Source organism: Xenopus tropicalis, chromosome 2, assembly GCF_000004195.4.
Source record: "Xenopus tropicalis strain Nigerian chromosome 2, UCB_Xtro_10.0, whole genome shotgun sequence".
NCBI lineage: Eukaryota > Metazoa > Chordata > Amphibia > Anura > Pipidae > Xenopus > Xenopus tropicalis.
In genome coordinates, this window is record NC_030678.2 from 69,318,927 (window position 1) to 69,332,619 (window position 13,693).

The 13,693-nt window shown below is 38.6% G+C and overlaps 1 protein-coding gene and 1 long non-coding RNA gene across 7 annotated transcripts in view; both read right to left on the reverse strand.

The window, feature by feature from the left end:
- pacsin1 (protein kinase C and casein kinase substrate in neurons 1) overlaps positions 1 to 13,693 on the reverse strand; it is a 162,908-nt gene that overhangs the window by 41,312 nt on the left and 107,903 nt on the right. The window lies entirely within an intron of this gene.
- LOC108645776 lies at positions 2,383 to 4,794 on the reverse strand. The gene is made up of 3 exons (XR_001924036.2): positions 3,940 to 4,794; positions 3,641 to 3,734; positions 2,383 to 2,723 (listed from the first exon to the last, which is right to left on the reverse strand). It is a non-coding gene; the product is annotated as an uncharacterized LOC108645776 (long non-coding RNA).

Here is a 13,693-nt window from a genome sequence, read left to right on the forward strand (position 1 = left end):
AGTATGCAGTGCAGTTTTGGGCTCCAGTCCTTAAGAAGGATATTAATGAGCTGGAGAGAGTGCAGAGACGTGCAACTAAACTGGTTAAGGGGATGGAAGATTTAAACTATGAGGTTAGACTGTCGAGGTTGGGGTTGTTTTCTCTGGAAAAGAGGCGCTTGCGAGGGGACATGATTACTCTGTACAAGTACATTAGAGGGGATTATAGGCAGTTGGGGGATGTTCTTTTTTCCCATAAAAACAATCAGCGCACCAGAGGTCACCCCTTTAGATTAGAGGAACGGAGCTTCCATTTGAAGCAGCGTAGGTGGTTTTTCACGGTGAGGGCAGTGAGGTTATGGAATGCCCTTCCTAGTGATGTGGTAATGGCAGATTCTGTTAATGCCTTTAAGAGGGGCCTGGATGAGTTCTTGATCAATCAGAATATCCAAGGCTATTGTGATACTAATATCTACAGTTAGTACTAGTGGTTGTATTTATAGTTTATGTATGTGAGTATAGATTGGTAGGTGTGGGTTAGGTGTGCTGGGTTTACTTGGATGGGTTGAACTTGATGGACACAGGTCTTTTTTCAACCCTATGTAACTATGTAACTATGTAACTATGTAACTATAAATATGTATTTATACACATTTATACACAAAAAATTGCAATAAGAGGCCCTGAGCCAGTGTACCCTGTCTATAAAATAAAAAAACCCTGCACATTCGTTGGCCAGTACCTTGTCGTCATCCTATTCATCTCCCAGGCAGAGTTTAAACAGTTTGATCTGGACACATATAAAGTACAGTATTTATAATATATCCTAGTGTACTGTTCATGCGCTCTCTCTTTAAGAACTACCTGGGAAATGTAAAAGCAGAGGTCCAATAAATTATGTCCTTCTACATCTACTTAAAGCAACCCCTCTGACATTCAAAAGAATCTACAGACTATCAGTCTGTCAATGGAATTATCATTGCAACAAAGAACTGGTAAGATTGAAGGTTTGATTCAGTGCACAGTCTGCAACATGTATGCAGAATTGGAACAAGTGTTCCAAAGTGCTTATGTACCTCTGTGGTGGATGTGGGCGAATTGCCACTTTCGAGGCCTGCATTAGAGCCTTAGGGGCCGATTCACTTAAGGTTGACAAAACGAGCGTTATTTATAGCATGCTTTAAAAATTTTATTTTTATTTTTTTGCGACTTAATGGAGAATGCAAGTCCAAATTTAAAAAGCATACTGCCCAATAGTCCTCCTGTTGTTTAGTAAAAATGCCACACTTTTGGCTCACCTAATCAAATATTTACTCAGTCACACTTACATCACATTTTCTATTTTCTTGAACAGTCAGCCATCTTTAAAAAGGTATTCTCCCTTCCTTTCCCTCCTTGCGTCATACTGCACATGTATTTCATTCCCTCCCCCCCCCCCCTGGCAGATCCGCTTCTTATTGGCTGGTGGGCATGTGTAGCTCAGAACAGGATCAAGTTACACACATGCTCAGATATTAGCCTACAGGAAGGGGAGAGACATTTCAGTGATGTCACTGTAGTCATCACACTGCTGTAGGCTGCCAGCACCATATCTCAGAGAAGCAAGCAGGGATCTGGGAATTTAGATATGCAGTAAAGGCAGTAATGCCTTTAGACTCACTTTTAATTTATATTAACCTTTCCTTGTCCTTTAACGCTCAATTCACTAAAAGGACACTTGTCATAATTAAGAAGCGATGTTCTTTGCGTTATTTAACTCGCGATGAACGATTTTCTTGTGTTATTTTCCATGCATTATTTCCCATTGTGCGTGATATATTTTGCTGTGTGCGATATTAGCACATCATATTACGCACGTAAGCATTACTTTCTGAAAACTACTGTTCTGAAAATTACCATTTCCCTGAAAACTGGAGGATGCATCACTCTAGGACGATCACATACTTGAAAAAATCCGACTGCAATGTTGTGTTGCCAAACGCTCACAAACCGCAATGTTCTTTAAGTACTGCCTACCCCAAGTAGGTGTTAATATTCGCACAGATTAAAGCGATATTTTTCATATGTATTTGTGAATCATGCATTAGTACTATTTCTATTTGCTAATTAATTCAATGCGTTAGAAATAACGATTTGCGATGATGCATTTTTTTGCTCATGTGATATGCGGATTAACGCATGCGAAATGACTCTGATGAATCGGCACTTATTTATCGCATGCTTTTAACGCAAAGAATCATGCGATAAGAGTTATCGACCTTTAGTGAATCGGCCCCTTAGACTCTAAAGGGCCAATTCACTAAAGGGTGCAAAATCAAGTGATATTTATAGCATGCGTTAAAAATATTATCACTTCTTATATTTTGAGAATTAACGATCGATTCACTAAAAGGACACTTAGGAATTAAGAAGTGATTTTATTGTTGTTATTTATCTGACAATTACATATTTTTAAGCGTTATTTTAAAGCATGCAATATATTTCTGCGTTATTTCGTAGTTGTCATGGGATTGCTTATTGTAGCCAACACAATAAAAGCATTCATATATTTTGTTTAGGTCTGGAACTGGAGGTGGTCCTTTTAAAAAGGTTTTCTTCACATGAACTTTGTAATGTCCAAAAATAACAGAATTACATTATTCTCCATCACTGAGAAGATTGAAAAAAATATATCCTTTTTTTAGATCAACGTCCAAGAAGCCACTGGGTTGGAAAGTCAGCAAGAAAGCTCCGCAGAGAATCTCCTGAAATTGAAAAGAGGTTTAGTGTTGATGATAATGCAAGACAGCGTCCTGAAAATGTTAGTGATTAGGCCGTATTTTCTGGTGATCCCAATGAGTCTGGTAATGATAATAATACTAATCCCTCAGAATGCCCACGATAACCAACTATTAAACGTAAGGTCAAATCCACAAATACTACTGTTACCCCAAAAATACTTTAACCCCCAAAAAATCATTTCCATAACTTTCTAATTAATTATCCCAAATCTCTCATGAAAAAAATGCATGTTGTTCATCTTGATCTGTGTATCGCCACAACATGAGTCAAGGACGACAAGCCTAATACGAGGAAGCTCTGTTAAAGATGCATGAGCAACACTTAAAGGTCAAGGACCAACATTTTTCTTTGTTGGAGAAACAAAATGCCATTTTATATAACATAAGTAATTGTCAACAGGACTTAAACTAAAACTTGCTAAGTGTTATAGATAGCAGTCGAGTGCCGACAACACGTTCTTGTAGGAAAGATAGTGCAGATAATTCAACAAGCATTTCTTCAAGTACAAGTCGCTAGCTTCGCTAAAAAAAATTTGCCATGTTTTATGGATATGCTGAGGGGCACATTTGTTTAAAGTGTTTAATTACAGTTCCTCACTGTAAATTTGGAGTAAAATAGCTAATAGTAAAGTTAAAGCCTTAATTGCTTAGTTAATCATAGTTACTGTGAATGCAGAAATGTCGTGCTGGCTGATACATTATATAACTTTAAAAAGGGGCTGGATGGATTCTTAGCAAGTGAGGGAATACAGGGTTATGGGAGATAGCTCTTAGTACAAGTTGATCCAGGGACTGGTCCGATTAGAGAGGCTTCAGATGGGGTTTTTTGCCCTCCTCTGGTTGATTGTGATGGACGTACGTCTTTTTTCAACCCAACTTACTATGTTACTATGTCATTAAAAGCAGATTCAGCCCTTGTACGTGGCCTGGGTATCGGGGTCACTAGCCACCGATAACACGGGTAGCCAGCATCTCCTGAAATAAAACAACATGAAATAAGTTGCTGAAATAGAACAACATGAAATACTGTAAGTTGCTGAAATCAAATAAGCAGCTTCCACTCTCCCACTGTCAAAAGAGGGCCCGCTTGCAATTGCAAACCATGTTTATGGCAGGAAGGACCTGGTTTGACAGTGGAAAAATGTAGAAAACTTGTGATAGACATGACACAAATACTTACCTAAAAGCCATCCATGAGGCATTTGTCCACTTTGAAAATCAGCATATAGTCCGGACCATTTGAAAATGTAAGCATCATGGGAGGAGCATGGAAATCTGGACACAATACTCCTGATATTCATGTTAGCGTCACAGACGATTTGTATATTGAGAGAATGGTAACTTTTGTGATTCCGGAAAATATGCTCTTTGTCGGTGGGGGGGATTAAATGCCACATGGGTATAATCTATGGTACCTAACACATTTCTGAGGGTGTTCCACTCATTTCTATTGGTGGGAAAATTGATATAATTGCCAGACACTGGATGTATTGCATCCAGGACCTGGCCAAGGCACCGTGAAAATGTGGGCTGTGACACTCCACCATAGATCCCTCCAACTTTCTGAAAACTTGCCGTGGCAAAAAATAAACTAGGCAAGGGGGATGGGTTGGTGAGCTAGATGTAGACCTGGCAGTGGGATAAGTTGGGAGGAGTGAGGGGGCATACAGTTTACCAGCTAAGGGGATTCCCTCTGTTACAAAGAAAACCAGGCTAATAGTAACCTTAGCTCTAACTCTCCGTTATGTAATATAAACATCAGAGGGAAAAGTAGTAACCTCTGCTGTATGCTGCCAAATGCACAGGGCTTGTCAGGTAAATTAGGAGAGATGGAGTTTATTGCATGTACTGAGAATTATGATATATGATATAATTGGTATCACTGAGACCTGGTGGGAATAAACATGTGACTGGGCTGAGAATTAAAATGGTAATGCCCCTTTTAGAAGTGATCAAAACAGTGAAGGGGTTTGCCTTTTTTTAAAGCCAGAATCAACCCTTTCACTGCCAGCTGTTTTGGTCAAAGCAGAACTTGTATTGCCAGACAGTTTTTGAACATTTTGCACTGTTTCACTTTAGGGGCCTTTCTTTAAGGGGACTTTTAGTTTACCCAGGAAAACAATATATATTTTTTCAGGACAACCTAAGCTTTCAAAATATGGTAGAATTTTTGTGTAATTCCAATTTTGTAACAAGATATCGGCTTCTAAATGTCTAAAAAATGAAAAAAATATTTAAATATATATATATATAGGCTTATGGAGATTTCTCACTTGTATAGGTCAACAACTCCCAACAGTAGATTTCAAGGCTAAAATTTCCACTAAAAAAAGGTTTATCCCAGAAAATAATACATTTTTGTAAAAGAACAGATTCTGGGGAATCCAGAATAGGCACAACTTTCTGTCTATTCCAAACTACCAAGTTGCAATGCTTTCCCTAAAGTTATTGGTTTTTATCAAAATTTGTGACATTTTTTAAAAAAATCGCTTCAAAGTTTCCAGTTCATAGCCACCGATAACACGGGTAGCCAGCATCTCCTGAAATAAAACAACATGAAATAAGTTGCTGAAATAGAACAACATGAAATACTGTAAGTTGCTGAAATCAAATAAGCAGCTTCCACTCTCCCACTGTCAAAAGAGGGCCCGCTTGCAATTGCAAACCATGTTTATGGCAGGAAGGACCGGGTTTGACAGTGGAAAAATGTAGAAAACTTGTGATAGACATGACACAAATACTTACCTAAAAGCCATCCATGAGGCATTTGTCCACTTTGAAAATCAGCATATAGTCCGGACCATTTGAAAATGTAAGCATCATGGGAGGAGCATGGAAATCTGGACACAATACTCCTGATATTCATGTTAGCGTCACAGACGATTTGTATATTGAGAGAATGGTAACTTTTGTGATTCCGGAAAATATGCTCTTTGTCGGTGGGGGGGATTAAATGCCACATGGGTATAATCTATGGTACCTAACACATTTCTGAGGGTGTTCCACTCATTTCTATTGGTGGGAAAATTGATATAATTGCCAGACACTGGATGTATTGCATCCAGGACCTGGCCAAGGCACCGTGAAAATGTGGGCTGTGACACTCCACCATAGATCCCTCCAACTTCCTGAAAACTTGCCGTGGCAAAAAATAAACTAGGCAAGGGGGATGGGTTGGTGAGCTAGATGTAGACCTGGCAGTGGGATAAGTTGGGAGGAGTGAGGGGGGCATACAGTTTACCAGCTAAGGGGATTCCCTCTGTTACAAAGAAAACCAGGCTAATAGTAACCTTAGCTCTAACTCTCCGTTATGTAATATAAACATCAGAGGGAAAAGTAGTAACCTCTGCTGTATGCTGCCAAATGCACAGGGCTTGTCAGGTAAATTAGGAGAGATGGAGTTTATTGCATGTACTGAGAATTATGATATATGATATAATTGGTATCACTGAGACCTGGTGGGAATAAACATGTGACTGGGCTGTGAATTAAAATGGTAATGCCCCTTTTAGAAGTGATCAAAACAGTGAAGGGGTTTGCCTTTTTGTAAAGCCAGAATCAACCCTTTCACTGCCAGCTGTTTTGGTCAAAGCAGAACTTGTATTGCCAGACAGTTTTTGAACATTTTGCACTGTTTCACTTTAGGGGCCTTTCTTTAAGGGGACTTTTAGTTTACCCAGGAAAACAATATATATTTTTTCAGGACAACCTAAGCTTTCAAAATATGGTAGAATTTTTGTGTAATTCCAATTTTGTAACAAGATATCGGCTTCTAAATGTCTAAAAAATGAAAAATATATATATATATATATATATATATATATATATATATAGGTTTATGGAGATTTCTCACTTGTATAGGTCAAAAACTCCCAACAGTAGATTTCAAGGCCAAAATTTCCACTAAAAAAAGGTTTATCCCAAAAAATAATAAATTTTTGTAAAAGAACAGATTCTGGGGAATCCAGAATAGGCACAACTTTCTGTCTATTCCAAACTACCAAGTTGCAATGCTTTCCCTAAAGTTATTGGTTTTTATCAAAATTTGTGACATTTTTTAAAAAAATCGCTTCAAAGTTTCCAGTTCATAGTATCTTAATCTCCTACAGGTCATAAAGTAACCAAATAAAACACCCTAAATTTGAACGCCAGGGGTCCACTGAACAGTTTGATGCCCAATACCTAGAGGTTTACCTAAGTATGTGGCATGTAGGGGCCCCAATGTGAACATACCCCCATGTGTTCTGTCATTTTAGCTTCTGCAAAATCAACACCTTTACATAATTTTATGTGGGATAACGCTACAAAAAAGTACGCTCACCCCAGAAAGCCATATATTTTTGGAAAGTACACATTCCCCCAAATCTAAAATACCAAGCCGCAAAGCTTTCCTAAGTTTGCCGATTTTTATGACATTTCCAAAAATCACCTCAAAACTTCCAATATGCGGCATCTTATTTTCTACAGGTAATTAGGTACCAAGATAAAACACCCTAAAAATGAACCCCAGAGGTCTACTAAACAGTTTGATGCCCACTGTACATAGGTTTATCAAAGCACTTATAGACCCCCAAATATACCCTGTGCACACTAATTTCATGGCTTACCTTTACCTAATTCACACATGGCAGTTTTATGAGGGGTAGAAGTTGCAGAAATGTAGGGTGACCCCTAAAAAACATATATTTTTGGAAAGTACAAATTCTGACAAATCCAACATGGGTAAAGAAGACTTTACACCAAAGTACCAATCTGGAAAGCTTTCCTAAAGTTATTGGTTTGTATGACTTTTCTAAACATTTCTTACATATAATGACACATCACCCTAAATACGAATGCCAGCGGACTACTAACAGTTTGATGCCCAATATGCAAATATTTACCAGTATGTGGTATACAGAGGCACCCAAATTAAAATAGTGCATAGGAATTTTCTCAGCTGCCAACTCAATTTCTGCAAAAAAAAGCCCAATGACTGTGTATTATGTGTCGTAAGACCCCCTAACTATACAGAAAAACCCAGAAAACCACAAATCTTTGGAAAGTACACATTCTGACAAATCCAACATGGGTAAAGAGTCCTTTCTACACCAAAGTACCAATCTGCAAAGCTTTCCTAAAGTTAGTGGTTTTTATGACATTTTCTTGCATACAATGGCAAATCACCGCAAATAGGAACACCTAAGGTCTAATGAACAGTTTGATGCCAATATGCATAGATATACCAACGTCTGCAGTATGTATTGACCCCAAAATGAAAATAACACATATGGATTTCTCGCCTGCCAACTCAGCTTTTGCATAGAGCCCCCTGACAGCGTATTATGTGCCATAACACCCACTAATTATATAGAGACCCCCAGAAAACCATATATTTTTGTAAAATACACATTCTAATGAATTCACAATAGGTAAAGTTATTTTTCTACACCAAAGTTACACATGGCAAAGCTATGCTAAAATGTAAAATAAAAAATTAAAAAAAAGTTTTTTGTGAGTGTTTGTGTATACATGTTGTGTGACAGTGTGTGTGTATATGAGTGTACATAAGTGTATATAAGTGTGCAAAATGAATAAAATAAAAAAAACCTGTGCTAAATTGTGTGCTGTACGTGTGTGTAAATGTATGTAAGTGTGTATAAAAAAAGAAATTGTACTTACCTGTCATGAAGCACAGATCTCTTGCCTGGTCCTTCTGGCTGCAGTCCTTGGGAGAAAGTCAGTGGGAGGCGGCTGGGGGGAAAGGAGGAAGCAGTACAAGCAGCAGACGCGATCACGTCTGCTGCTTGTTGGTCGGTCCTGCAACAATTGTGCCACAGGACTGACATGACAGCCCCCCTGGCTTGTTGCCCAGGGGGCTGTCATCGCTAGAAACTCTCTGTAGGGGCAGAACATGTCACCTCTGCAGAGAGTATCCTTTATCTGCCAAATAACAGACAGTGCACGTCGTTGGCAGATAAAGCCTTTTTCTGCAACAATGTATGCCATACGTCGCTGGCAGAAAAAAGGTTAAAGCCATGCACTAAAAAAATTGCCAAGGACAGCAATGGGGATGGTATGTGTTATGTCTGCGTCATTCAGTGTGTGCTTAATGCATAGATTACACATACGGCCTGCAGTGAGAATTTAACTTGTACAATTCCAATTCCTTCCTCTATTTTTTCTCTCATGCTAGTACTCTCAATTCCTGTTCCTGCCTTTTTACCCAGTCTGCCCCTCTGCCTTACTACTTGCAGATACTACAGCGTGGAACACCTTTTGGTAGATGTTTCAGCAGGGCTACAGGTTGCGAAAAAATTATCATTGATCTATTCAACAAACCACCCTGTATAAGTGCAGAGGATGAGGCCCATCTACTATTACAAATGGAGGAGGTTTCACAACAAGGTCAAGTTGGTATATTGGGGAATTCAATTATCCAGACAGTGGCTGGCGTCATGGTGTGGTCAAGTCAGAATGGTGTGGTCAAGTTTTTGTTTAGTTGCAGAACCTACTAGAAATGATTCTCTTTTGGACCTGGTAATAACTAATAGTAATAAACTCATCTCTAGCATTTGCGTAGATGAGCATTTAGGGAATAGTGATCTTAACATGGTCTCCTTTTAGATTATGTTGCACAGACAACTATATAAGGGAGTTACTAAAACACAAAATTTTAGACATGCAAACTTTGCCAGTATAAGGGCATTTCTGCAATAGAAGAATGGACAAAACAAGTCAGTACTGTATATACTCGAGTATAAGCCTAGTTTTTCAGCACCCAAAATGTGCTGAAAAAGTCACCCTCGGCTTATACTCGAGTCGGGTGCCATTGGTCCCTCTAGACTAGCACCCTCTCTCCTTTGTGTGCAAATTAGGCCACCCACAACCAGACCCGCCAGTGCCCTGGCCTAGGCTCCCACTAGCAATACTTATTTCCCCTTACATCCCTCCGGGATCGGGTCTGCTGCCAGTTTGCCAATGTGCAATGAGCGTGGGGTAGTACTCATATTGTTTTTGTTGACCCTCTTCTCCGCTTACAGAGCTAGTTTACTGTTTTTCTTTAAAATAAATATTGAAAAACATATACCCCACTGATGCCTCATTTAATGTCATTTTATTGGTATTTATTTTGATTATTAAAACTTATGAGTAGCGGCTGCATTTCCCACCCTAGGCTTATACTCGAGTCAATACGTTTTTCCAGTGTTCTTGGGTAAAATGAGGTACCTCGGCTTATATTCGGATCGGCTTATACTCGAGTATATACGGTATATTCCCCTTGTAAGCAAGGAAAGACAAAAGCAAAACCTTTATGGTTAGTGTTGAGGTTGGTAAAAAAAAAAACATGGTTTTTGGTAACAATAGGAGTCACCAGTGGAAAGCCCTTAACATTGCTTCAGTAATTTGAAATCACACAAAGTTTTCTCCTGCAGGCACCTTTGCACGACTTCAAAAAATTACTGTATATACTCGAGTATAAGCCAATCCGAATATAAGCCGAGGTACCTAATTTTACCTAAGAAAACTGGAAAAACTTATTGACTCGAGTATAAGCCTAGGAAGGGAAATGAAGCAGCTACTGCTAAGTTTCAATACTCCACTTGATTGGTATCAACAATGTGTTCAATTTTAAATTAATTAATTAATAATTAACAATATTCACCTGTATTAGCAATGCTGATCACATGATATTGATATACCTGATCAGTATTGCTAAGGGCTCTGGCACACGGGGAGAGTAGTTGCCTCTCAAGGCAACTACTGCGATTTCACTGAAATCGCGCCACCGCGTATCTCCCATTGCCGGTGGGATGGCATTTCGGGGAGATTAATCGCCTGCGAACAGGGAGATTTGTAACGGTGTGCCAGAGCCCTAATACTGGTAAATACTGTACTTACGTACTAATTATAGGTAATTGATTGATTGATTGAAGTTAAACACACATAAGTTTAACTTCAATCAATTTTGATTAACTATAATTAGGATCTAGGTATAAGATATAGCCTAACTTTTGATTTTTAATTACAAATGAAAGAATAAAAACAGTTGCTAATAAGCGTTGTAATAATTGTTTGTAATTAACTGCAAGGGTGCACTATTAGCAGGGCTGGTGGGGCTGCTGATGCTAGTGGGGCTGCTGATGCTGGTGGAAATGGGAATCGTTGGCAGGGGGCCCCAGGAGAGAAGCGTGCACGAAGGAGGGGGGGGGGTTACATTTTGTTACAGATGCCATGTTTAACATTGAAAATAAAGATATAACCAACTTAACCATGATGGTATCATATATTTTTACAGTTTCTAAATTCTGTCTTTATTTAATTAGCATCCTTTTTTTTTTTCCGGTTGAAGGGTTCCCATACTTTATAAAATTTGTCTGGGCAACCTCTTCTCATATAATTAAGCTTGTAAAGTGGAATGGCCTTTTCTATTAGTTGTCCCCATGAGTGTATTGACGGCCCTCCGCTGGATTTCCAATGGATTGCAATTGCTTTCTTTGCGTACATGCATAGTACTGACAATAATATTCTTTGTGCCCTTCTTGGTGATATCTCCTCTACTTGGTTAAGCAGTATGATTTTAGAGGGGTTTTTTAAAGGTTTCCTTCTTTCTATTTGTCTTGGGGTTGTATCAATTGGCATATGCCCAAATTGGGCTTCCGCAGCATTCCTTAGTTGTAAATACCTAAAAAGCATCCTATTAGGAAGAGAGAATTTTTGTTTAAGTTCTTGATAAGTAAGTAGTGTACCATTTACCATGACATCTGCCAAGTATTTGATATTGTATTGTGCCCATAATTGTGGGTATTGTTTTGAAGTGTCTTAGGTGAGGGTTATACCACAGTGGCATATATGCTAAATAATATTGTTGGGGTCCGGGATAAAAACTGCTTGCTGTTTGCCATGCTCTCACAGTCGCTTTCATTAGTGGAGAGGCCTTTTTTGTATACTTAGTGCCCCTGTATAAGAGGTTTTTAAGTTCCTCTAGTGAACCTATTGGACTTCCAGGATGGTTGCTGCATTAGTTAAGGTGAGTACTGTCCAGTTTCTTGCTACTGTAAGTTGTGCTGCCAGATGGTATAAAAATAGGCTTGGAGCCGCTAGCCCACCTTGTTTTGTAGGGAGTTGTAGAGTTGTAAGGGCTATTCTCGGAGGTGAGTGGTTCCAGTATAATGTAGTCATTACGCTTTTGAGTTTGGCAAAGATGGTTTTGTGAAACACAGTTGGGGCTTGTCTAAAAATGTTCTAAAGAATTACCATCTTGAATAGATTTATATGTCCTATTAGTGACAAGGATAGATTTGCCCAAAGTTCAGTTTTGTACTCTATTAGCTTAAGAAATGTGTGTATATTGAGTTCCTCAAATTTATTTAGGTTGGCGTGTATCCAAATTCCCAGATATTTAAAAGACTCAACCCATTGTAGACCTTTAGTCTGGTGGTCGAGGGTCTATTGGGAAAAGCACTGATTTTTCCCAGTTGATTTTAAGGCCAGAGTAGTTAGTATGGGAGTTGATTACCTGTAGAACAAATTCTAGTGCATGATCTGAGTTGGGTAAATAAATGAGGGTGACACCTGCGTACATTGAGATGATTTCTTTGTTGGGACCCAGTTTCAGACCCTCTATGCCATTTTGGGCTTTTATGCGACAGGCCAGGGGTTCCATAGCAAGTGCAAATAGAATTGGGGAGAGGTGACATCCCTGCCTAGTGCCCCTGCTTATAGTAAGGGATGTGGATAACTTGGTGTTAGTTCTTACTTTGGCTACTGGGAGGTGATACAGCGCTTTTACCCAGTTAATATATGTGGGATGTATTCCCACCCATTTCATTGTAGCCCATAAGTATTCCCATTCCACTGAATCAAAGGCTACCAGTCTACTACCCGGGTTGTCATGTTTTATTGATATCTTTGTAAACAGCCTTCTAATGTTAATGCCCGTTGTGCGCCCAGGCATAAAGCCTGTTTGATCAGGGGAAATTATCTTAGGGAGATTTTGAGCAATTCTTTTGCTTCATATACTTGGAAACATACACTACAGGGCCCCTTTACTAAACAATTTTGAGATATATTCATATTTTTTCAAAATTATAGAACATTTCGGAATGTATGCAAAAATTTCTGTAAAATTCCACGAGTTTTTAGTAGTTTTCGGTAAATTTTCATGAAAAAATCATATTTTGCACAAAGAATACGAACATTTCATAATTTGTTAACGCTTTGGTTACACTTTCATCGACTATATTTTTGCCAGGTTTGATCTGTTGAGTGCCATTGAGTCCTATGTACAGACTCATGGAGGGCTTCAAAGCCGGAAAGGTTTACGATCATTTCGGCCTGAAAATTTTGTGACTTTTGGAACGCAATTACGATATTTTCGTAAAAATTATAAAGTTATTGTCGAGACATTTAGAACTACAGAAATTATTGTGGTTACTTCTAATTTATACTATATAGCGTTTCAAGGCCAGAAAAAAACACATTTTAGTAAATGTGCCCCTACATGTTTGACTAATATATGTAGTAATATACATATAACTAATAATCAGTTCAAAATATTGAGTATAAGCAAAAACACAGTGGGGGAATCGCAGTGAAATGTGAATTGCGCACCAAAATTCACAAATAAGATTGCAGTTTGCATGAGCATGCCCTCGGTGTGTATTTATTTTTAAATATAAACACGGGCAAATATGTTCACTGTGCAAATAATTCTGCACTGTGCAAATTTTATAAATGACCCCCAGTGTCATGGTATCATTGTCAAATCAACAACTGGTGCATGCAGTAAATGGAAAGTGTTTAGTTATGAAAGCAGTAAAGTTTTATTAAGGCTAATGCTATACAATGAAATATGGCAAGAAATTGCTTACGCAGGAATTCTTCCTGACCCTGTTGTGTGCTAGGATGCAATATCAACAACTTTGCCTGACAAAATACAATCACATTTTAGG